The sequence below is a fragment of the Diabrotica virgifera genome, chromosome 4 (genome assembly GCF_917563875.1).
Source record: "Diabrotica virgifera virgifera chromosome 4, PGI_DIABVI_V3a".
NCBI classification, from domain to species: Eukaryota; Metazoa; Arthropoda; class Insecta; order Coleoptera; family Chrysomelidae; genus Diabrotica; species Diabrotica virgifera.
The window spans coordinates 21,975,145-22,001,342 of NC_065446.1; the positions used below are offsets into that span (position 1 = coordinate 21,975,145).

Sequence of the window (26,198 nt, forward strand, 5' to 3'; positions counted from 1 at the left end):
CACAGAGCCCAATTTGAGAATACGTTAGTATATGGAAATTATTTAATTATTAAATAAAATATTGCAAAAACGGCCCTTTACCGTCAATAATAAGAACAAAATAATACACTTTCTTCAAATAAACTTTTTTATCATCATGCCTATATTTTGTGTCACATTGGAACTACGAAAAATTGTTTATCTATAACAAGAAATAGAACCACGAATTTTCAACGTATGTTGCACCAATTTAATATAATCGCCAGAAGATTTAACCTGTTAATTCCTCAAAAAAGACAAAATACATGGTTATAAGACCAGATCCAATAAGATGTAAATTGGAGCTGGAAGGTCAGATAATAAAACAAGTGATGGAGTTTAAATACTTAGGCATCACACTATCTAGCTACGGAAGGCTCGAAACAGAAGTGGAAGATCAAGTAAATAGAGCAAACAGAGTCGCAGGTTGCCTGAATGACACAATATGGACAAATAAAAATATCGGAAAAGAAATGAAAGGCAGAATTTACAAAACAGTCATCAGACCAATAATGACATACGCGGCAGAAACACGACCCGACACAGAGAAGACAAAAAGATTGCTCGAAACAGCGGAGAAAAAAACCCTTCGAAAAATCGATGGTAAGACTCTATGGGACAGAGCTAGAAGTACAGATATACGAGATGCAAGGTGGATAACATTAATAACCGGGTAAGAAAGAGAAGACGATTAGTGGGAAAACCACGAAAACGATGGAACGATAACTTACTAGAGGTACATTGAAAAAACAGACAGAGTCATGTCGATACAAAAAGAAGAAGAAGAAGAAGAAGAAAAAATCGGACCTGACTTATTTGGCAACATTAAGCGCGCATATGAGTACATATAATAGGTTTGTTCTAGCAAACAGTCTAACTAGTCAGAAACCGTCAGCAAACTGTTGGTCAGTGATAGAACATTATACATACAGTCACCAGTACTATCCCCTCTACTCGCGATGGTCCACTATTCGCTGATAGTTTCAAACCGTTTGAAACTGATGCTAGAACAAACCTAATAATTATTGATTTTGATAGTATAATGTCACTGTCTATGTGCGTCGTCACAGTTTGTATGTATATGAGCAGCAATATGACCAAAGCACAGACAGAATGGATCAGAACATCACCATCGATGACTTTAGCTTTGAGCGCGTTAGAGAATTTAAGTATCTTGGAACAACAATAACTGAAGACAATAACGGAACACAAGAAATAAACAATAGGATACAGTCCGGCAACACTGCCCTGCAATTTTGAGTTTTTTAGGTTGTAGCGCCAACACATTGATAGTCAAATAATCTACCTATACACTCTGTCCGTAAAGTATGGAACAAATTCTTTTTTAGCTAAACAGAGCGTTTTAAGAAATAATCCTGAAACACGTCGATTTTTGATTTTAATTTACCGTATTTTAAAATAATATTCTAATATACAGGGTGAATTACTTTCGAGTAATGATGTCACCGTCATTTTTTTTAAATGGAACACCCCCATTTTGTCTCAATTTTCGGATTACTATAGCTAAGCTGATTCCAAAAATGTATCACATGTTGATTCAAATTGGTACAGGGTGGACAAAAATACAATAGTTTTGTGTGTGCTCATAATATTAAATTTTAATTAATTTTTGATATTAAATTAAAATATTAAATTAAACAATATCAAAAATTAATTAAAATATCAAAAATACAATAAGTATTTTTGATAATATTGTTAATTTAACTAACGCGTTACTTTATGAACACACACAAAACTATTGTATTTTCGTCCACCCTGTACCAATTTGAATCAACATGTGATACATTTTTGGAATCAGCTTAGCTATAGTAATCCGAAAATTGAGACAAAATGGGGGTGTCCCATTTAAAAAAAATGACGGTGACGTCATTCTTCTTCTTCTACGGCACTACAGCCCAAATTGAGCCTTGGCCTCCTTTATTTTTTGCCTCCACCCTTGCCTGTCTGTGGTTGTCCTGTATTCCGAGGCAAATGTTCAGGTTTCGTAACAGTGTGTTTTTTCCGGGAGTGGGTTGTCAGCCCACTGCCCAACCTTCCTCCTTTATCCGGGCTTAGGACCGGCAGTGGTGACTCCTGAGCTACTCTATTCACCCATTTGTCACCACAGGCGGAGTTGGTGACGTCATTACTCGAAAGTAATTCACCCTGTATATTAGAATATCATTTTAAAATACGGTAAATTAAAATCATAAATCGACGTGTTTCAGGATTATTTCTTAAAATGCTCTGTTTAGCTAAAAAATAATTTGTTCCATACTTTACGGACACAGTGTATATTAAGAATGAAAGACCTATCTGCTGTTTAAAAATAAGTTATTCCACTATAAAATTTTGTCGGATCTGGATTTTTACAGTTTATGTTAAACCAATTTGTCGAATCTCCATTTTTTAAAATTTTTAGTCGTATCTCCACAAGACGATTTGTAGTTACGACAAATTTGCTTAACAATTGTGTAGTTTCGACAAAATATTCTAACAACAGGAAGATATAACCTAATTATTCATAGTGTTCCCGCCTTTTAGTTTCTTAACCTAAAAATTAAACGGTTGTAAGCGTTATACGGCGTATCTGATTTTCAGTTATTTACTAGTATTAATCTTATTGTTACAGTGTTTTTAAGTGTGTTTACATTAAAGTTTATTAACTGAACCAGTAACAATGGACACAAATAGCAGAGCATTTAAAATGCTGCATATTTTAAATAACCAACAAAGGGAGAAAATACATAGTTTACGACGACGTGTCGTGAAGAAACTTCAGCATGATAATGACCCCGATTTTTTATTGTCAGATTCAGAGACGGAAGAAATTGAGGAACCGAAATTAAACAGAAAATGTTTCAATAAAATGAAGATTATTAGTGATATAACTTTGAGAGCTGCAAGTGTTGTTCCTGCAGAATCTGATTCCAAAGCTGAAGAAGAAGGTGAGGAAGACTGTCCCCTCTTATTCAAGAAATCTTGGTAGATATAATATATGTATTTGTTGAAAGGGCGGAAAAAGACAATTTAACTAAAACAGGGGAAATCCGTAAACGAAAGAAATTTAAAGAGAGCCTAGCAATAAGAAAAAAAAAAAGAAAATTAACTGCTTTGCTATGCTCAAAACAAAAACTGGGCTTTGTTTACTTTCTTTACGTTTATTGTAAACTCTGAGGATATCGCACTTGAAAAATTAAGTATGTATCAAATATTTTGAGCCTGACCATACCTTCATGGCTGCGGACTCATTCCTCCACCAAGTGGAACGCTCCATAAAGCAAATGGGTAAAATATACGATTTTAAAGACTTTTCGGATGCAGTAGCAAATGCAGCAAGTAATTGTTTAAAGTAATTGTTTTGGAATTAGCTGACTTTTTTGAATGGCAAGATGGTACTTCTGCATATAAACTAAATAAAATTAATCCCAGGCCATACCTAAATCAAATGGTTCAAGTAAATTTTTCTAGAGGTAAATGTACTTTTTTTGTACAAAACCAGCTTCACCTCAGAGACAGAAAGTGAAGTAAACATTCTAAATGCAAAGATTGCAAAACAGGGAATGACAAAACCTTCACCCAAGTCCATTCCTAGAGGCATAACGACTGAAAGAAAACAACTAATTATATCCAAACTCTGTGGACACATCCCTAAAAGCAGACAAACCTTTTGGAATAATTTACCAACTTCAATGGAACCTGGAGCTGTACATGATTAAAAAAACTGTTTATGACTTTATGTTATTTTGTTTATCTTAATAAACTATAACTTTGATTAAGATAAGACTTTTTACTTTACCTTATTTTTATGATTTGTTAGGATTAAATGTCGTATCTATCAAAAGTCTAATTTCCAATACTCTGAAAGGAAATTGCACGCACTCATTAAATTTGTATTCAAAAATATATTGCTATGTTGTAACAAGATTTTTAATGGGTCATTACAGTGGATGGCAATTAATCAAATCTAAACCATCAAATATCTCATAATAGGGATTTTGTCAGTTACGACATCTATTCTTAACAGGGCAGAACAGATGTCTTTCTGCCCTCCAAAACCTTCTAAACGTACGAAACAACTAACAAGATATACGAAGATACAAGTATATAAAATAATCATTCGACCGTTGTGATGAATGGAAGCGTAAACGTGGACGAAAACAAAGGTAAACGAAGGGAGACTACGTGTCTAGGAAAGAAAAATCCTAAGGAAGATCTTTGGGCCTGTGCTGGATGAAGCATCAGGATAATATAGGATGAGAACTAATAAAGAGCTCGAAGAACTTTAACCAGACTCCTCTTCTTTCATCATGAAAGGAATAAAGTCCAGAAGACTCCAATGGGCAGGATACCTCAGAAGATATTCTGACCAAAGAACAGTAAGACTGGTGTGGGAGGAAGTCCCAACTGGAAGAAGGCCACGCAGACGCCCTCGACTTTGGTGGATAGATAATATAGCAGGAGACATAAGCACTATGGGCGTGGGGAATTGGATGGAGGTTGCTCAAGACAGATAACAGTGGAGGCATGTTGTCGAGTCGGTTAAAACTCACGAATGGCTGTAACGCCATGGAGTAAGCAGGTAAGTAGGTAATGTCACTGTCACTGTCGTACTGCCGACGCACTGTTGTTGCACTGTTGAAAGTTCGCAGAACTTTCTGAAAACAAAAATTTTAATGATGCGCTAATATCGCCTCTTAAATAGCATGTATAATATTTTTTTTCAACGAACGTTTAATAATAAGCTCATTATTCGCTATTTTTGAATAAATAATCACAGCCATATCTTTACCCGTGAGTAATATTTCTTTACTCACGGGCTGAAGTTACCCACGGGTCATCTGATGAGAAGGATAAAACTGATTAGACCAAATCTAAGCTGAATATACATTGTGCCGCAATATGCTGCAAAGCTCGGTGTTTCCAACTGAAAAAGTCAAATACAGAGGAGAAAGTATGCTACAGGAAATTTAAAAGGCCCGTGTTTATGGAAGTGTCTCAAGACCCCGTCGAATCTCGAGAACGACTTTGAATAAAAGTTGTATTTCGTTTACACACAAATTTTATTCAAGGTCGGTCTTGAGACTCAACAATGTCTTGAGACTCAACTATAAATACGGGCATAAGGCCGTAGAAAAGCAGAAGAACCTCTGATTATGATGATTGTATTTGAAATCAAATATTGGAAAAATTAAACAATTGTTTTAAAAAAACTTTATCAGAGACTATTGCTAATAATACATATTATGAAACATTTTATTTATTAAGCTTTTTGCACTGCAGTGATGCACATTTTATAAATGTTAGTTATGGAAATTAATCACGAAATAGAATTTTCATTTTCGGTACTATTTACTGAAGCTGATAATTATTATTACAAAAAAATAAATATTAATTAGTTATATAAAATATTATATAAAAACATAAATAAATGAATACTTTTTTTAGGATGATTAGCAATATATATGTGTATTTAACGTGAAAATACACATAATTTAAATTATTGCTTGTTATTTCCTGACCGTGAAATTTTTAAATACATAGAAGGTTTTTTATTTCCTGGGTTTGTCGGTCTGTTTAATAACACGCAATTTATTTTGCTATACGTTTCGGATAGTTGCCATTTTCAATAAGCAATTTAATAATGAATAAAACATTTCAACAAATAAATATTCATATAAACGTTATATTTTAAAAATTCACAAGATACATGTTTCTCCTTCTAGGTGAGAAAGCTAAAGTTGATCATGCCAACCTCTGACTTAGACACTTCAAAGATATTTGGGTCAAAAAATGATGGAATATGTTAAAAGTTGGCATGTTGTGTTTATATATAATTAAATTGAAAACAATATATTTTTAGTGGCGTAGCACCTCTACATTACCTGGGGGTGAGGGGAGTTATTAAATTCTATTTTCATACATAATATAATAATATACACATATATAACAATTACAAGTGGTAAGTATTATTATGATTGATATTGAAAACCAAAACAATTAAAATAATTTTTTTGTATATAAAAATATTATATTGATAGGATAATCCCATAAAATTCTAAGAGAATAAGTTACAAGAATAAAAATCAAAGAATAAAGAAAAAACATGATTCACTTCAAAATGCCTCAAATGCATTAAACTTTTTGTAGAAAAACAAAATTCTGACAATTCAACAAAACTAAATTCCTATCAATAATTGTCAGTGGTTCCGACTGCAAGGTTTAAGATAAATAAATACAAACATATCATTTTACGATGAATTAACACCGACTGGGCAATAAAAAAAGGCATTTGGGTACCACTATTTTGGTGTTTATATGTTTCTATACAAATACCAGCTTCCCAAGTGCAAAAAATTTAGAGATTAAGATTTAATGCTCGCTCGTGTCCCAGTCGACCGTGTATAAAATTGCCAGTAAGGCACGCTCGTGCCAGACTCTAGCGCGTACATTAACCTTTAACTACCCGCGCATCAAGTTATAACATAACTACACGCGTGGCGTACTTTGTACGCCACAAGAAAATACACTTAAAAACATCGGATTTGTTTAATTTTTTTTGAAAAAATACACTTAGTTGTTTGTTATAAACCTTATTCGGCATCAGTGAATACTTGGAGTTCCTTTTCAGTAAGCCAATTGGGATTATTAACTGGAATCATGGAATAACTGGATTCCATGATAAAGTATACAACCATTTGCCCACTGGGATTAAAGCACTTTCAATATGTAAGTTTAAAAAAAAAATTAAAAAATTGTTAGGTCAATATGTTTTCTATAGCCTGGATGAATTCTTTTTAATAAATTTTAATGGTCTAGACGGTTCCAACGCTTAGGCTAAAATCACATATTGTTCTTGTACAAATATTTTTGTTAAAATTATATTTATTGTAAATTTGTGATTTTTTGGAATAAAGATAACTAACTAACTAAGTAATAATTTTTTTTTTAAAATGTGATTTTTTACAGGAGAATAAGTATTGTTTACAAAGAAAAATATATTTTTTGCCATAATGACTAAAAAACAATTAAAATATGTACTTATAGTAATATAATCCTGGGGTATATTGTCCACCACCGGAAACAACAAATAATAAAATGTAAATTACGATCCTTCCAGAACGCCGATTATTACGAAACTAAAACCAAATTGTAAAGCTCATTCCAGTGATAGGTTAGAAAAATAAGCAAGGTTAAAAATTAAATTTTTAAATATATTTCCAGTAGAATTCTTATATCTAGCGTACAAAGTACACCAGCGCGTGTAGTTAAAGGTTAAGCGTTTGACCACACGGGCGGTTTTTTACGGCCGCCGTAAGAGCATTAAAAATCAGCGCGAGAATGGGTCCCACGGTGAGAATAGTAGATGGCCAGACTGTTGCTGCGTGATATTTTACAGCTCAGTCTAGCCATCTACTATTCTCACCGTGGGACCCACTCTCGCGCTGATTTTTACTGCTCTTACGGCGACCGTAAAAAACCGCCCGTGTGGCCAAACGCTAAGGGCTAGAGCAGTTTTGAAGAGTCTAAGCCAAATGTTCATGGTCAACTTTAGCATTCTCATCATCTAGATGGATAAACATGCATCCTGTGAATTTTTAAAATAGAGCGCTTATGTGAATAATAATTATGAGTTAAAACTGTAATGTTTTAATAACTATTAACCCTTAAACGCCCAAGGGTGGGTAAAAAATGTCCACCTAATGCGTATTCCCTTGTAACATGTTTATTACGTGTTTAAAAATTTTTTAAAAATTATTTATTGTTAAAAAGACAGCCCTTTATCGAATGATAATTTGGTTCTACCGATATTTTTGAAAATAAAAATAGCATCTTTAGTTAAATATGGGTGGGGATAAAAAGTACACCTTTGGTAAACTTGTTACTAAAGGTTTCTATATAATTTCTCGTTGGTAGGAAGATAATCCATATAATTATCGACGTATAATTACATAATCTACATAATTTTCCGCAAATGAGGGGAGGTTGAAAGGAAGAATGTGGAGAAAATCAACACATCTGAATTACTGGCTTTTACTGGTATGTTAATTTTGATGTACATTGTAATTTTGTTGTAAGGTTTGTAAATTGTTTATATTAATATTTTAGAAGATGCTGTGTTTATTAAGCATAAGATTCTTAAGTTTAATCCATTTCCAACAACTCTCAATAAATATATTAGCTATTTTCGAGGTGGACATTTTTTACCCACCCTTGGGCGTACATGGAACCTAAAAAAGGTTGGGTGTTTAAGGGTTATAGTGCTTATTGAAAATCGCAAGTAGCCGAAACGTTTAAGGAAAATAAATTGCGTTTTACCGACAATCCCAGGAAATAAAATACGTTCTATTTAATAATAATTTAAATTATACATCGGTTTGCCAGAAAACGTCCTGTTAGAAGTTAGAATATTTTATAAAACTGCACGTATGTAATAAATCATATAGCAAATAGACAGATAAGTATATATGTACATACTTATTCAAATACTTGCATTATTTATGCAGTACTTAGTCTACGTTTTATGAGAATGTTTATATTTCTCTAAGCGGTTTAAATTTGATGTGCTGGCTAGTAAACAGGTTTATGTAAGCCAGCTAGACAAATGTGGTGGAAAACGTGAAAAATGGCACTTGTTGAAATTACTGTCATTACTTTTAGAAAATTGGTGGTTTCCACCTGTTACTATCAGTTAAAATTTTGCTGGAAATAAAAAGTTCTCTAACAAATAATTTTGTTGCTGAAATTTAAGATTTAATTGACCTATAACTAGTATTATAGTCTTATTATTTTTATACCTAGTGTCTCATTGGAAACGGAAATACTGAAATAGTGAGAAAGGTCATTAAGGCGGTTCTAGATATACTACATTTATTGCCCCACCAATTTTTATAACCGAGTTACAGGGTGTTTCAACGATTTTGTCAATTTGATTCTGGTTCTATATCTTTAAAACAACTTTGTATATTTTTTGATATTTGATACACATATATTATGTCTCATTTAGAACCCAAACCTAGCGCTAATCACAAGAAAAATCCAGGTCCGGGTTAACAAAAATATAAAATTCATTGTGACTTTGAAACAACAAAGTTGGTTAATAGCAAGCTGAAAATTTGTTTCACAATAAAACACTGAAAAACGTTTGTTTTTCTATAGTTCCACAAAATTTATTACAACTATGTTATTACTACAGCTGTTTCGGCAAAGTGCCTTTCTCAAGTGATATATTTTACAATGTGTTTGCCTTTTTAAGTCTTTAACTGAAGAGGTTGAGGAGTGGGGAGCTGTTTGTCTCGAGTTGGTCATTCAGAATTATATCTGTATTTTTCAATTTATTAATTTCCATTGATTCTAAAAGTGATAGCTTAAGGCCTTTATTTTGAATATGTAGAATTTGAAACTCTTCATTTCAGAGTTTCAAATTCTACATATTCAAAATAAAGGCTTTAAGCTCTCACTTTTAGAATCAATGGAAATTAATAAATTGAAAAATACAGATATAATTCTGAATGACCAATTTGAGACAAACAGCTCCCCACTCCTCAACCTCTTCAATTAAAGACTTAAAAAGGCAAACACATTGTAAAATATATCACTTGAGAAAGGCAATTTGCCGAAACAGCTGTAGTAATAACATAGTTGTAATAAATTTTGTGGAAGTATAGAAAAACAAACGTTCTTCAGTGTTTTATTGTGAGATAAAATGAACTTCCATCAAGTAACGGCCGAATCCATCAATTATGAAAATTTGTTAATAGCTTAAGGGTGTCTAGTCGGACAAACTTTGATATATGGGAATACTGACACAGGGGAAGTTTTAATTGTGGAACAGGTTAAAAATTTGGAACGGTCAGACCACGAAAACGTCACATGTATTTTGTCCGACAGAATTTCAATTTAATTTCTTACACTTTCATTAAACTCTCATGCAAAAATCAGACTATTATTTATTACCTATTCCTACCATTTGACATGTTCTACGTGTTCCACTCATTAAAATGCCCATTTGGTGATAATGGTGATAAATAGCAGTGTGATTTTTGTATTAGAATTTAATGAAAGGGGAAGTTTTCGTGGTATAACCGTTCCAAATTTTTAACCTGTTCCACAATTAAAACTTCCCCTGTTCCAGTGTTCCCATATATCAAAGTTTTTTTGACTAGACACTCTTAAGGTATTAACAAATTTTCAGCTTGCTATTAATCAACTTTTTTTATATACGCGGGATCCAGACCTATAGATTATTTTTTAAACAGGAGGAGTAAACTAAAAAGACAGATTCACACCCAAGAAAGCCACTAGAATAATAACCAAATAATTCATCTTCGTTTTTGGTTGATCTAGTCGGCCCTCAACGGTAATCCATAAAAATATTATAATAAATGAATACGTCGCTAAAGAGTTCCAAAAAAAATGCCTGTTATATAAAAGCAGACTAACAATCTAAAAATTAAAGGAATAACACAGAAAACACAAAAATCGCTGATATAATTTAATTAACCTATGAAATGTCACTAGTGTCAAAATTTGATAAATGTCATTAGTGTCAACATTTTATAACAGTGGAGTAAACTTGCCCGCGGTTGGACCAACTACAAACAAGCAATACAGCGCGGTAAATTTGAATCACTCCTCTTGGTTAAAAAACAAACCATAATACCTTTCAATGCAAAATTCAGATTGATATATACCTAATAGCCAGATGCATGGTACATCAAATACATCATGTAACAAGGGGAATACCCGAATTGCAAACTCTTAGGGCCGGTTGTTCGAACGCTAATCAACAATGATCACTATCAAATATTTAATTACTGTTACCAAAACTGTCAATGTCAACTTTTATTGGGTTGCTGAAAACATAATTGATTGAAATTATGAGATTAGTTAATCAATTAACAAAACAATTATTAACATAATTGATTAAGTAATTTCATATTATGTTTTCAGCAACCCAAACAAAGTTGACATTGTCAGTTGGTGACAGTAATTAAAAATTTGATAGTGATCATTGTTGATTAGTGTTCGAACAACCGGCCCTTAGACTACTGGATGGGAATAGTTAATATTAATTATACTAATTGTTAATAATAGATATTTTTGAATGAAATACCGACCGCATAACTTCAAACCCGCATAAAAATAATCCGCATAAAAAGAGACCCTACTGTATTGAAATTTACAAAATTCGTTTGCACATTTGAAAAAAAAAACACAAGAAAATAAGTTAAATGGTGTGTGTCCATTTTTAGCGCAGACAATTTAATGACATTAAAAATTTCGACATGATTTCAAAATGAAAGTTATTAAAGTTTCTGCGCAAAAAATTGCAGCGAACCTGTAAACTTAGTTTCTGTGCTCTTTTTAAATGTGGAAACACTTATGAAAATTTTAATATGCAGAATGTTAATCTACAGAGTTTTTAAGGCCACAATTACTTTAAATTTTTACTCCGTCCTTTATTTTTCTTGTTACTACTAAACTAAGCGGGTCGTTCTCATGTAGTAAATAGGTATTGACTATTTTTCAAATGAGTATTTATTAATTAACTTTAATAGATATTAAAAGTTAATTATACCTGCTTTGTAATCCTAGAGAGAGATGCTGAATTTCTTATCATTTAGATTTTAAGTGTGAGATACGTGACGATTTCAGTCAACACTTGTTAACCCTTTCGCCGTGGATGATGTAGAAATACGTCATTTGCTTCTTAAGTCACAGGCCGATGACATACAGGGTGTCCCGGAAAATAGTGCGTTCCTTAAAGGTGTGGGTAGAATGCACCATTTAAAAGAAAACTTTCTTATAAATTTTTTTTCTAAAGTCATCTGTTGCCCCAAAAAATTAAAATAATGTATTTTACTAAAATTTACATTTGGCAACACGGCAGTTTTATTTATTTTGACACAGCTTAGATAAAAATATACAAATTGTAAACACAAACAGTCATATCATAATCACCTGTAACCCCAGAATAGGTACATCCTATTGTTGTGATATTGTCATGATTTCGATAGCGAGTATCATGATATTATGTTAATTACGTTTGATGCAAGATTTACAGCAAGGCTATTTACCTCCAAGTAAAATAAGATCTTCAGAGAACCCGAATTTCTGTGTAAAGTGTTATGTGCAGATAAAGTTTATTTTTACGAATGGTGTGTTTAACTTTCGTGGTTGACAAAAGTATGAATTAGTGGGCTGGGAATATTTTTTATAATCATCTAATTGAACCATTCGAACTTCCCAGAAGATTGAATGGAGAAATGCAGGTACTCAAATGTTTGCAACATGTTCTATCGATGCTTCTTGAAGACGTAGCTTTATTGTAATAAAAAATTTTTATGTAAGTTAAAACACTATACAAACCTTATTTATTAGATATTTAATAAACACAAATATTATGCTGTTTTTCTATTACTGTTATCAGTATTTTATCAATGTATATTATGCCTATGATCGATGATTCATGATAGTTGAGTTACAGTAAAATTATTTTAGCACAGAAGGAACGCAGCGCTGCCGGCGGTATTTGCTTGTCTGTGGACATTGATCAAATGCATTAAAATTAATAAATTATTTTTTTGAAAACGGTTGATTTAACAAAACAAATTTATTAGACTTTTTTGCTCTAAATGGTGCACTTAGCCCATACCTTGAAGGAACGCACTATTTTCCGGGACACCCTGTATTTCATCGCCATCGGTACTAGTCCAGAGAAATAAGATTTTTCTCGTGACACATCCCCCTCCAGGCCGAATCCAAATTTTTTGAGTAGTATGGACGTCTGTATTAATAACCTTTATGTTTCATGCAGCCGATTTTGATGATATACATAGCTATAAACAAATGAAGATCAAAAAACAGTAAATTTTCGTGTTTTTCGCCTTTAACCAAAAAGTTAAGCATTTTAAACAAATTTGAGAGTAAGAAACTCATAAATCGTCTAAAAAATTTCAATATGGCGTTCGTTGAATATGTCTATCCTTATTGGTTGCTTAAAAAATTGCAAAATAAATCATAAATCTTGGGTTTATAAATATTCATAGCTTATGTAAAAATTAACTTTGAACCTTCTTATTACACGAATTGCTGAGACTTATGGTGCTTAAATTATATTTTAAATTTCAAAGCAATTGATCAAATAGTTTAAAAGTAATTTAATTTGTTTATCCCAAATTCATTTTTTTTGCAACACTTTAAGTCAGAAAATTATGAGGTTACAGTAAGACTTCTGACAGTTTATGGAAGACGAACATTTATACTATTGACTTAATTAAAAAAAATGACAAAAAGTAATTTTAAATAGTGTAAAATTATTTTGCAAAAACACGTCGATTTTTTGCTTACTTATAAACAATTAGAATAACTTTTTAACCGTCACCCGTAGAAAAATTATTTTTTCATACTTAGAAAGACTGAATTTTTATACACATTTAGAAATAAAACAATTGTCCTAGGACAATTAGGGACGAAGTTAGCCCCCCCCCCCCCTTTTTTTTAATTCACATGTTTTTGCAAAATAATTTTTCAGTACTTATTATTATTCTTTGTATTTCTTTTTAATTAAATTAATATTATTAATCTTCTTCTTTCATAAACTATCCAAAGTATTAGTGTAACTTCATCATTTTCTGACTTATAGCGTTGCAAAAAAAATTATTTTGGGATAAACAAATTAAATATCTTTTAAACTATTTGACCAATTGCTTTGAAATTTAGGGTAGGATTTAAGCACCAGACGTCTCAGCATTTCGTGTAATAAAAACGTTCTAAGTTAATTTTTACATACGTTATGAATATTTATAAAAACTCAAAATTTATAATTTATTTTGCAATTTTCTAAGCAACCAATAAGGATTGAGATATTCAACGAACGCCATATTGAAGTTTTTTATACGGTTTATGAGTTTCTTTCTCTCACATTTGTTTAAAGTACTTAACTTTTTGGTTATAGACGAAAAAAGCAAAAATTTACCGTTTTTTGATCTTCATTTGTTAATAACTATGTATATCATCAAAATCGGCTGCAGGAAACATATATAGGTTATTAATATAGATATCCATACTACTCAAAAAATTTAGTTTCAGCCTGGAGGGGGTTCTGTCACCAACAGGATATTTTTTCCCATATTTCTCTGAACTATACGAGCACATAACTTACTTTAGTATATCCACAGCCTCAATCTAACCACCTCTTTCGAATCATCTGCAGCGAAAAGGTTATTAATTTTGGAAACAGAATTGAAATGATGGGATGATATTGTTCCATGTGGTCTTCCTCTTCTTCAAGTGCCGTCTCCTAATCGGAGGTTGGATATCATCATCACTATCTTTACTCTATCCACCGCTGCTCTAAAGAGTTCTATAGAACTGCATCTAAACCAGTCCCTTAAATTCTTTAACCATGACACTCTCCTTCTTCCTATACTCCTTCCGCCTCTTATCTTTCCCTGTATTATCAGTCTTAGCATTTCATATCGCGGTCCCCTCATTACGTGTCCCAGATATTGTAACTTTCTTATTTTTATTGTGTTTATTATTTCGCATTCTTTACCCATTTCTGGCAGTACTTCCGTGTTCGTTTTCCTCTGTGTCCATGCTATTCTAAGCATTCTTCTGTAACACCACATTTCAAATGACTGCAGTTTATTTGTTGTTTCCTGTGGTACAATCTACGAATCTTTCTTTGAGCATCTTATCAAAGACTTTACCGATGAGTTGAGGTTAAGTAGTATTTTGTCCTTTGAGAAAGCTTGATTGTGGTATATAATTTTAAAGTACTTAAACAATAGTAGAGCTTAAGAGTAGCGTAGACTATTTCCTTCAGATATTATACCGTAATTCTCAATGGAAGTTGTTTCACATAGTTTCTCATCAGGTAGGTTTTCTAAATTGTTTATCCACAGGTACCACAAAGTTATCATGGATATTTTGTGAATTGTAAGGGGTCTCGAACATTTCTTGGATAGATCTTAAGTGGTATCACGAAAAGCATGGTCAAATCTGGGATTGACTTGGGTCACAAGAATGTTTTTTGGGCGTGTTTTGAAGCCATGAGCCTTTGGTTAGTCTAAAGTTAGAATTTGATTTTGATATTTTTTGTTTATTTAGGATTTTGGACTTTCTTCAGAATACCGTGCCGTCCCGGTAGTTCAATCTAGAACTGAGCCCATGCCATTAGTTATCCTTGGTGGTATTCACTTCCAGCTTGGTCTAGCCTGAGATACTGATTCATAATCTTTTGATAAGGCGATCGTTCCATTATTTAACCCGGGAACAATCGCGCTCTTTTCTGTCACGTAATCGGTCGCGCGTTGTTTCCCACCAAAGCCATAAATTCCACAAAATGAAAAAGAAGAGAAAAAAAAATAAACTTACGCATTACTACACCCTTCTTCGAGGCACTTAGGAGTGGAAAGTTATGTTGCAACATTTTTTATCGAGTTATCACGGAAAAGGATAAAATGTTACATTTTTTTTAACGGTGCGACTGCTACCAGTTTAAACTGACCTATGGGTCTTCTTTCATGTTGCATTTTAATTATGATGTGAGATGGAGTAGTAGTCTAAAAAGATCTATTTTAATGATGCATCAATTGCTTATAGGTTATTGATTATGTACTACAGAAAGGAACTACAACGTTAACGGGGTTTTATTATTTCATATGGTCAATGAATCTCTATATATAAAAAAACCGCGGAGTGCTACCATTTAAAGGGGTGCGTTTTTGAGAAATGGGTGAATTAATCCCTGGGCACAGGTTACATTAGGGTGATTTCTATGCACTTTTGGTACAAACACGTCTACATAAAAATTGTTCCTGGTTAAATTTCCTATCTAAATATAACTTTTTAAAGTCCATGATACTTTTTTTACAAAAATATATTCAAAAGAAAAAGCACAAAGAAACCCAAAAGAAAGAAATTGTGGTTTTTGTCCCATAACTTTTGTCCACGGGGATATAGGTATAGACATTGCTTCACAGAAAAAAAGCTTATATATTTTATCTTTAAAATGTTGTTTAGTAAAGTTCATTAGGATTTACAGTTTTCGAAATATGATTTTTCAAAGTTCGCCACTCACAGCAATTTTAAGCAATTTTACTGGTTATTTCGCAAATATTGTTCTGTAACTTTTTTCTACGAAACTATAGGCATATGCAATAGTACATGTAAGAGGAATAGAAATCAATTACCTTTAAAATGTTCCATGTATAAGGTTGTACGACTATTTTTAAAGAGGTTATATTTTTCAAGATTTTATCCTTTTAACGGGTTTTTATATTTTTTACGATTCTTTTTTAAATTTCACATTATAACTTTTTTTTCTACATTTAGGTATATAATATTATATAATTAAAAAGAAAGCTTATTCTGTTTGCTTTAAAATGGTGTATTATAAAAAATTCTAGAATTATTTTTGAAAGAGATATGCTTTTTCAAAATGTAATAAGTACTTGCAACGATTTTTGATTTTAGGATTATTTTTTAAATTTCTCAATATAACTTTTTTATGTGATTGTGTGTTATGATTGAATCTTATTTTTTATAGGTAATACTTTGGATCCACTTGACTCGGCCGGGCAAACTTCAAAATATGGATTAATTCCAATAGTTACTGTCAAAGCTCCTACACCACAAGATTTGCTTGAAAAAATAGCATGTAAATGTACTAAAGGATGTACAAAATACTGCGGTTGTAGGAAGATAGGAATTAGTTATTCAATATTCTGCAAAGGGTGCATGTGCATGGGTAGTAATTGTGAGAACTCTAAAATAACTGAGGTGTCAGAGGAAGTTATTGAAGCTAAGGCTAGCGAAGGGATGGACTTTGATTTTAAAAAATTATAATTATAATTATAATAAATTTTAAATAATACAGGTAAAAAATATCAAAGAATCAATCGGTTTCCATTATTTAAATATAGATCAGCGTTTCCCAACCGGTGGGTCGCGACCCACTAGTGGGTCGCGGACAGTTTTCAGGTGGGTCGCGACGTAGCTCTTACAGTAGCTGTCTAGCGTACAGTGACCGTGTTCCTTATTTTTTTCTATCATCATGGGTGAGGGATAGGTCGCGAATATGAAAAAACATCAGGTGATACCCCATCACTGTGATACACCATTTTAAAGAACAGAAAGTAAGTCCTCTTTATTGAGCAATATATAGTATATTCATGTACAAGAAAAATAAGTGATAATGAGAAATTTAAAAAATAATCCTAAAATCACAAATCGTTGCAAGCACTTATTACATTTTGAAAAATAGTATCTTATTCAAAAATAATATTTTTTTATATTAGGTATTATGTAATATATAATATATAATATATAATATAATATTATATATTATATAATATATTATATAATAATATTATTTTATTTTTATATTATATTAAAAAAAATCGTTAAAAGTATAAAATCTTGAAAAACCATAATCTATTTAAAAAAAGTCGTACAACGTTATTCAGTAGACTATTTTAAAGGTAATTGATTTCTATTTCTATTACGTATACCATTGCATATACCTAAAGTTACGTAGAAAAAAGTTACAGAAGAATATTTGCAAAATAACAAGGAAAATTGCCCAAAATTGCTGTGAGTGGCAAACTTTGAAAAATCATATTTCGAAAACTGTAAATCCTAATTACCTCTACTAAACAACATTTTAAAGAATAAATGTGTAGTTTTTTTTTGTAAAGCAATGTCTATACCTATATGACAAAAGTTATGGGACAAAAAACAAAATTTCTTTCTTTTGGGTTTCTTTGTCCTTTTTCTTTTGAATATATTTTTGTAAAAAAAAAAGTATCATTGACTTTAAAGAGTGATATTTAGATAGTAAATTTAACCAGGAACAAGTTTTATGTAGATATGTTTGTACCAAAAGTGCATAGAACTCACCCTAATGTAACCTGTGCCCAGGGACTAATTCACCTATTTCTCAAAAACGCACCCCTTTAAATGGTAGCACTCCGCGGTTTTTTCATATATAGATGTCCATTGACCATATAAAATAATAAAACCCCGTTAACATTGTAGTTCCTTTTAGCTATCTTATTTTGAATATAATCAATAGCCTATTAATTCACCTGGTATATCTATAGATATTAATGCAATGGAACCTTATCGACAAAAATATGTGTATAACCTTCTATGAAAATTACTATAAATGACGTAGATTGACAGTGGTGTAATTGCCAATTTAAAAAACTTTGTCTTGCTTACACTTAGAAGCGTAGCATTTAGATCTTCTTCTTCTTCTTCTTCTTCTTCTAGTGCGACTCCACCGATGAAGGTTGGCTAAAACCATTGAAAATTGATTCGTCTCTATCTTCTGATCTCTTTTTATATATAGATAATATAGAGCGTGCAGATCAATAATAAATGATGTTCGTTCAGTTATTTGCATTCAATCCCGGTATAGTCCGTTTTTTAACGGTAAAATATTGCAAAACCTCTAAATTTTAAAGAACCGCTTGGATTGACATGAAATTTGGCATACACATAGCTAACAAGTCAAAGAAAAAAAGTGATATTGTGCCGATATGTGCTTTTGCCCTGGGGGTGGTTTTCACCCCTCTTGGGAGTGAAAAAATATTCGTCCGAAGAAAGTCAGGAAATGGATAAACTGGCTAATTTTAAGTAACTTTTCTTCTATAGAGTTTTTTCATTAATCAATACTTTTCGAGTTATTTGGCAGTGAATATGTTCATTTTTTCAACAAAATAACCACGCTTTTAGACGGTTTTTCGCAAATAACTCAAATAGTAAGTATTTTGCCGAAAAAACATTTTTAGCAAAAATATAACCTGTAAAAATTTTAAAAAATGGTGTATATATCACGTCTCTATACCTAGTAGAAGCAGTGTTATAGCTAATGAAAAATAGGCTCATATTCGTCAAATTTCAAATGGAATACTTTAACGTGAAATAACCAAAAATGAAGCACATTTCGGGGAAAACTCATTACAACTTATTTAAAGTGTTTAAAAAAAGCTTCATTTTTGTTTTATAAAAAAAATTTCTAGCATCAAAATTAAACAAGTTACGCCCAAAATAAAGTTAGTCCCTTTTGGTTTTGGTAAAAAAATCGAGAAAATCCCCCCCTAATTAATATCTTAAATGAACTTAATCGTTACGACTTTACAAGTTTCTTGACTCGTGTATATATTGTTTATATATGATCTGTAAGTTTAATCGGTTCAAAGTCCTTATTATTGAAAGTACTGTAGTTAAAAGGGGTTGAACGAGTCACCGATCACGAATATATGCAAATTTAGAAACACCAAATCTTAATCACTTTTTCTCTAACAGAAAAACCAAAAAAATACATGATATTCAAAAAAGCAAATCTGACTTTTTTTTGTTTTTCAAGATTTTTGGTATCTCTAACAATTTTTAAGTTATTTTGAAAAAAAGCATATTTTTCAAAATAATTTTAAATTATTAATTATTTAATAATAATTTTAAATAATTTAAATTATTTAAATTTTTAAAAATTTTACTTTAAAACCAAATTTTTTCAGAAATAAGCACTTTGAATCGATGACACTTACAGATCATATAAACACAACATAAGTAAAATAATTTTGGAGCGGTAACGATTAATTTCATTTCAGTTGCTAATTAGGGGTTGGTCTTCCCGATTTTTTTTGCAAAAACAAAAGGGACCAACTTTATTTTGAGCGCAACTTGCTTAAATTTAATGCTAAAAACTTTTTGTAAAAACGGAAATAAAACTTTTTTAAAATAGTTTAAAAATGTTATAATGGGTTTTCCCCAAAAAGTGCTTAATTTTTTGGATATTTCACGTCGAAATATTCTATTTGAAATTTGGTGAATATGAATATATTTTTCATTGGCTATAACTCTGGTTCTACGAGATCCAGAGACCTAACGCGTACACCATTTTTTTTTAATTTTTTTAAGCTATATTTTTGCTAAGAACGTTTTTTTCGACAAAATACTTACTTTTTGAATTATTTGCGAAAAACCGTCTAAAAATTTGGTTATTTTGTTGAAAAATGAACATATTCACTAGCAAATATCGCGAAAAGTGAAAAAACTCCATAGAACAAAAGTTACTTAAAATTAGTCAGTTGACCCATTTCTGGACTTACTTTGGGCATATATTTTTCACCCCCAAGAGGGGGTGAAAGTCACCCCCAGGGCAAAAGCACACATCGGCACAATATCATTTTTTTTCTTTGACATGTAAGCTATACGCATGCCACATTTCATGTCAATCCAAGCGGTTCTTTAAAATTTAGAGCAAAAACCGTGAAAGAATGGACTAGTATACGATGCTGCAAATAACTATGATCCGACTCTCATTACGTATCTAAATATCCTTAACTTTAATGTTTTGCGTTATAACGGCTTTCCACCGAAGGATACACTTTATTTACAAAACAAAATGCATGCTACAATCACAAATACATTGGTTCAAAATAATTATCCTCTCATTACATTCATATCGCAAAACAACCAGCGAGGTGAGAATACTAATTTAAATTAACATAACCGCAATTATACGTTTTGAAACTGCTTGGTATCTGTGGCACAAACTCCTATTTACTTTAACACAAAGATAACAGAAACACGAAGATCCTTTATAAACAGGCTTGATTAAACCTCCCGCTGCAACCCTCATTTACGACGACTAGGAGTAAATGATCAGTGTGGACTAATGGCAACACAAAACTTCTGCAGACCCATGTAAATCGGAATGCGGGAATGCGGTATTACCCCATAGGATACATCAAACAATTAGTTGCATGTACTCGCAAGTTGGAAAACTTTCTGCGAACTTCCTTAGCAAACTCACAAAAGGTCAGGTAACGAGTTTGAAATACGTGATCCTCGGACGGAGAAAAGACAACTTAGTTTTCTTTGGAGCTGTAAAATTGATATGTTCTACAAGTTTTAAAATTCAGTTACTTAGTTTCATTTTCAACCTCGTTTGTGATAACAGTATAAGAGCGTAGAGAAACTTACATGGTAAAAAGTTTTTGTTTCAGTATGCTTTGTAAAACATGCAAATTGAATATGTTTTTGCTCCACAAATTTTTAGAGCCAAAATTGTAGTCATAACTCAAGTAGTATATAAACAAAGAAAATCAAATATTGCAATAAATCATTATCTAATCATTAAACGTCATGCCTTCGTTATCCATCCTCTTCTACTGCTTTTATTCATTTTATACTCAGCTTAATATATCTCACTGTATCTGTACATTGACTAGGGAGGGTGAGTAAAATCCCACAGCAATAAAGCTACAATTGATCCAGGGTGCATCCTCACAGGGAGTTGTCATCCTTAGCTCATTGTCCATCCTGACATTTCCAGCAAGGTGAAAAAATCGCCGGGGAACATCTCTCTTATATCGGAAAATGTAGGTCAGTGCTCGATGAACGCATACTCTTGTGTTGACGGTAAGTCCGGACATTCCCATAGGGCCTGCTGGACAGTTTCGTCATCCCGTACAAACTTCCTGCATAGAGGTGTGTTTACTCACCCTAGTGTGTGTGGCGGTGTTTGCTTAGTTGACAACGGCCAATTAAGAAATTCTCATATCTCTGTTCATTCCTCATAACATGGCCAAGATATTCCAGTTTGCGCTCTTTGATTGTGTTAATAATCTCGAATTCCTTGCCTATTCTACGTAGAACCTCAAAATTAGTCACACGATCCACCCACGAAATAAAATTACAATTTTATTTTTCATCAAAATGAAAATATATTCTCGCGCCACGTAATATTCATATCAGCTCTTTTGTAGTTAGAATATTTTGTATGCGCCACTCAGTTTTACGGCGGTTTGTTATTCTTGTTTCATACTCCAGGGTAATAAGCTAGAAATAGACCATGTTCGGGACGCTCAAAGATCCAGGTAGCTGACTACTTTTTTAGTTATTGTAGACCTATAGGAAGAAAACCTACCTGTTTCCTGCCTAGAGTTCGCGTCCCTTTTTTAATTATTAACAATTAATAGTCCAGGAACCGAAGCATTTCACCTCGCAATTTTTACAGAATGGATCGATTTGCTTGAAAATTTGAGAATTAGTAGTGGATAGTTCAAGGATCAAAATCTATATGATGCCGAAAGGCGCTTTTATTATGGGGGTGGTTGCCACCCCATCTTAGGGGTGGAAATTTTTTATTATATTTTGACTGCAAAAGTTGATAAAAACATTCATTGTAAGCAAACAATGTTTTATACATTTTTTTGATAAAATTAATACTTTTCGATTTATTCGCTATCGAAAGTGTGAGTTTTATACAGAAAAAATCAATGTTTTTCGATATATATATATATACTCATTTACCGTTCACTCAATTTTTGCCGTAGAAAAATTTTTTTTAAACCCAGTTCTAGGGAATTGAATAACCTACAGTTTTATATTAAAACATTTTTTCGTACCTCTGATGCTAATCTTAATATTCTGAAGAAAATGGCATTTTTACCAAGCTACAAAAATTCGTTATTCGCTTTTAACTCCTGTTTTTTAAAAACTGATCATTCTAAGCCAGTCAAACTTCTAGAATCATATTTTCTTGGAATGCAAAATTAACGAGAGATATATAAATAAATTATATTACAATTTACGACAAACACAAGTTCATTTTCCAATTAGTATAGAATATCTACTAAGTTGTCATAAAATGGAAATATTTAAATTACTCATAAACTACTTGAAAGAAACAAATATAATCATTTAAGTGAAATATGTATAAATATAACAAAACTAATAAATTGAGGTAAAAATAAAATAAAAATCTGTGGCTAACGGACTCGCATCCAAGCCATTTTTTCTCACACACACACACACAAACTTCTAGAATCTATTAATAATATATAAATAAAGAAGAATGAATAAGTCCAATGACTAAAAGCAAAGTTATCTTACATTATTATGCTTCCAATTCGATTTTTTTTTTAAATATATATTGATTTTTTAACCGTAACCTTTTTAATTTTTATCTTAGAAAGTTCGGTAAAAAATAATTTTATAGGTTTTTACAAGATCTATAAGACTATTAATATTAAATCCTTTTAAAATCCTCAGTCGCAAAAAGTGGTGACTTTGAAAGGGTTGGTAAAGGTAATTTTTGCATGTTATTACAAGATTTAATTGTCAATAGCTCACTCAATTTTTACCGTAGCAAAAATTTTTTCAAACTAGTTTCTTGGAAATTAAATAAGCTACAATTTTATATTTAAATATTTTTTCGTATCTCTGATGATAATCTTTCTATTCTGAAGAAAAGGGAATTTTTTACCAAACTTCAAAAATTCGATATTTGCTTTTGACTCCATTTTTTGAAAAACTAATCATTCTAAACGAGTTAAACTTCTAGAACTTATTAATAATACATAAATAAAGAAGACGAAATAAGGTCAATGACTAATTTTAATCAGGGTGGTGATTAGGGGTTTGCTTTCGATCACTTTTTCGCTGAAAAATATAGGGTCTGACATTCTTTTCATTATAAGCCACTTAATTTTTTAGCTAATGACTTTTTTTATTCCTGGAGATAGACATTTTTAAATACTTCAAATTAGTTAAACAAATTATCCTCGAAAAATGCATAGTTTTCCCGTCTTTTCACTTTGAAACTACAATATTTAGCATTTGACGAAGAAGAGCTAACATATAATAAAGTATAGCTCGATTACTATTGGTCTTAAAGAAAATTTAAAAAAATGGTTTTGTTGATTTTTCAAAGGGTACATTTTTGTTAAGCAAAGTTGTTTTGATAGGACGAAAACTTTTTGAGTTATTTGCAGAAAACTTATTAAAACATTAATTTTTTTAATATAAAACTAACACTTTCGATAGCGAATAAATCGAAAACTATTAATTTTATCAAAAAAATATATAGAACATTTTTTGCTTATAATGAATGTTTTTACCACCTTTTGCGGTCAAAATATAATAAAAAATTTTCACCCCAACATGGGGTGGAAACCACCCCCATGGTAAAAGCGCCTTTCGGCATCATATAGATTTTGATCCTTGGACTATCCACTACTTACTCTCAAATTTTCAAGCAAATCGATCTATTCTGTAAATATTGCGAGGTTTTGTCTTATTTTAAGCTTCATTACTTGGACTATAAGTGCAAAAAATCGCGATTGTTCGTTTTTTTTGCACCCCATTCAAAAGTTAAACAATTGACATAAAATTACAAAATATAATTTTTTAGAACATTGACAAACCTTCAAAATTCCGCTTTTTGAAAGTTAAAAAGCTAATTTGTTGCTACGCAAACTGCAAAATAAGTGGACATGGTTATTTGTTAATAACTTTTAATAAAACTACTTTAGAACTTTAGTGTTTTTCCCAAAGTTGTGTATTGAGGTATTTAACAAACCCTCAACATTTGAGACTGATCCATTAATTAGTTTAAAAAACTTATTCTATTTGTTTATCCCAGAGACCTTTATTTTGCAATAACATAAGAAAGAAAGTAATGAAGATATGGCAATTCTGCTTATGTCAAATGAAAGTAGAAAAGTAATACTATTAAAATGTACTAAAAAAGGGAAAAAATTTTTTCTAATATATAGGTCTGGATCCCGCGTATTTAAAAAAAGTTGATTAATAGCAAGCTGAAAATTTGTTAATAGATTACGGATGTCTAGTCGAATAAACTTTGATATATGCGAACACTGAAACAGGGGCAGTTTTAATTGTGGAACATGTTAAAAATTTGGAACGGTCAGACCACGAAAACGGCACATTTATTTTGTCCGACAGAATAGACTTAAACTCTCCGAACAGAGATTAAACTCTCATGCAAAAATCAGACTGCTATTTATCACCTGTCATAATTCCTATCATTTGACATATTCGACATGTTCCACTCATTAAAACGCCCATTTGGTGATAAATAGCAGTCTGATTTTTGCATGAGAGTTTAATCTCTGTTCGGAGAGTTTAAGTCTGTTCTGTCGGACAAAATACATGTGCCGTTTTCGTGGTCTGACCGTTCCAAATTTTTAACCTGTTCCACAATTAAAACTTCCCCTGTTCCAGTGTTCCCATATATCAAAGCTTGTCCGACTAGACACCCTTAAGCTATTAACAAATTTTCAGCTTGCTATTAATCAACTTTTTTTTCAAACGCGGGATCCAGACCTAATAGTCAAAAGTACTAATGCCAAAGTTTTGAAATTTTATAGTTTATAAACATTTAGAACAACTTTAAAAATATTATCCGTAGAAAAAATCATTGTACATATTCGAAAAGTTGGTATTTTACACGAATTTTTAAAAATATTGTTCAGTTGGTGACTATTCGTGGTAAGTGAAGGGTGAGCTGGGAGCCGACAAATGCACGAGTTCAAAAACTAAAAAAGGCAACTTAAAACTATTATCATTTTCTATATCTCAGGATCTAATGAATATATTTTGATCTTTCTTTTTTTACTTTGTATGTAATTTTTCTGTACATTACAAATATGTATTTTGTCTATTTGAAATTTGACAGTTATTAATTAATAAAAAGTTTAACTTGTATCAACAATTTTTGAAAAAATAATTTTTTCCCAAAAATCCAGGTTTTTAATCAGCCTATCATTATTAATCATACAAAGATATAAGGTATAAGGTTGGTCTGTGCCCATTGAATTGGCAAGTACCTAGTATCTTCGAGCAGGGAACCATGGCACCCTTTTAGCATGTGTTCCACTTTATCCATTAACATCGACTTGTAGTCATAACATTTTAACATATTACATTATGTAAACCATATATGATGATGTTAACACTATTTACGGTGTGCTAGTTTCAAAATACTCGGCAGGATGCACTGAAGATGTTCTGTTTAGAACGAAAACGTTCTGCAATCGATGACATTTTATAGTTTTTAAATAAACGATTTTATACCAGAATACATCTCGAAGTTTTTACTTCTGTATTGGTTTTTTATATAAGGTATACTCTAATAAATAAATTATCTTCAATAAATAATTAGCTAATAAAAATAATTCATTTATTAAAATGAACTTTAACTTTTGTATTATCATTAAAGATACTATGAATAAAAAAATTGATTTTTGTAAAAAAATATTTTTCAAGAATTGTTTAAACAAAATAGACTGATTATTAATTAATAAATTTATAAACAAATTGCATATTTGTAATGTACGTAGAAATTATAT

General features: G+C 31.5%; 1 protein-coding gene across 2 annotated transcripts in view; it reads right to left on the minus strand.

Annotated features, from left to right (window-relative positions):
• Positions 1–26,198, minus strand: part of LOC126882948 (neuronal growth regulator 1-like) — an 802,823-nt gene that overhangs the window by 118,117 nt on the left and 658,508 nt on the right. The window lies entirely within an intron of this gene.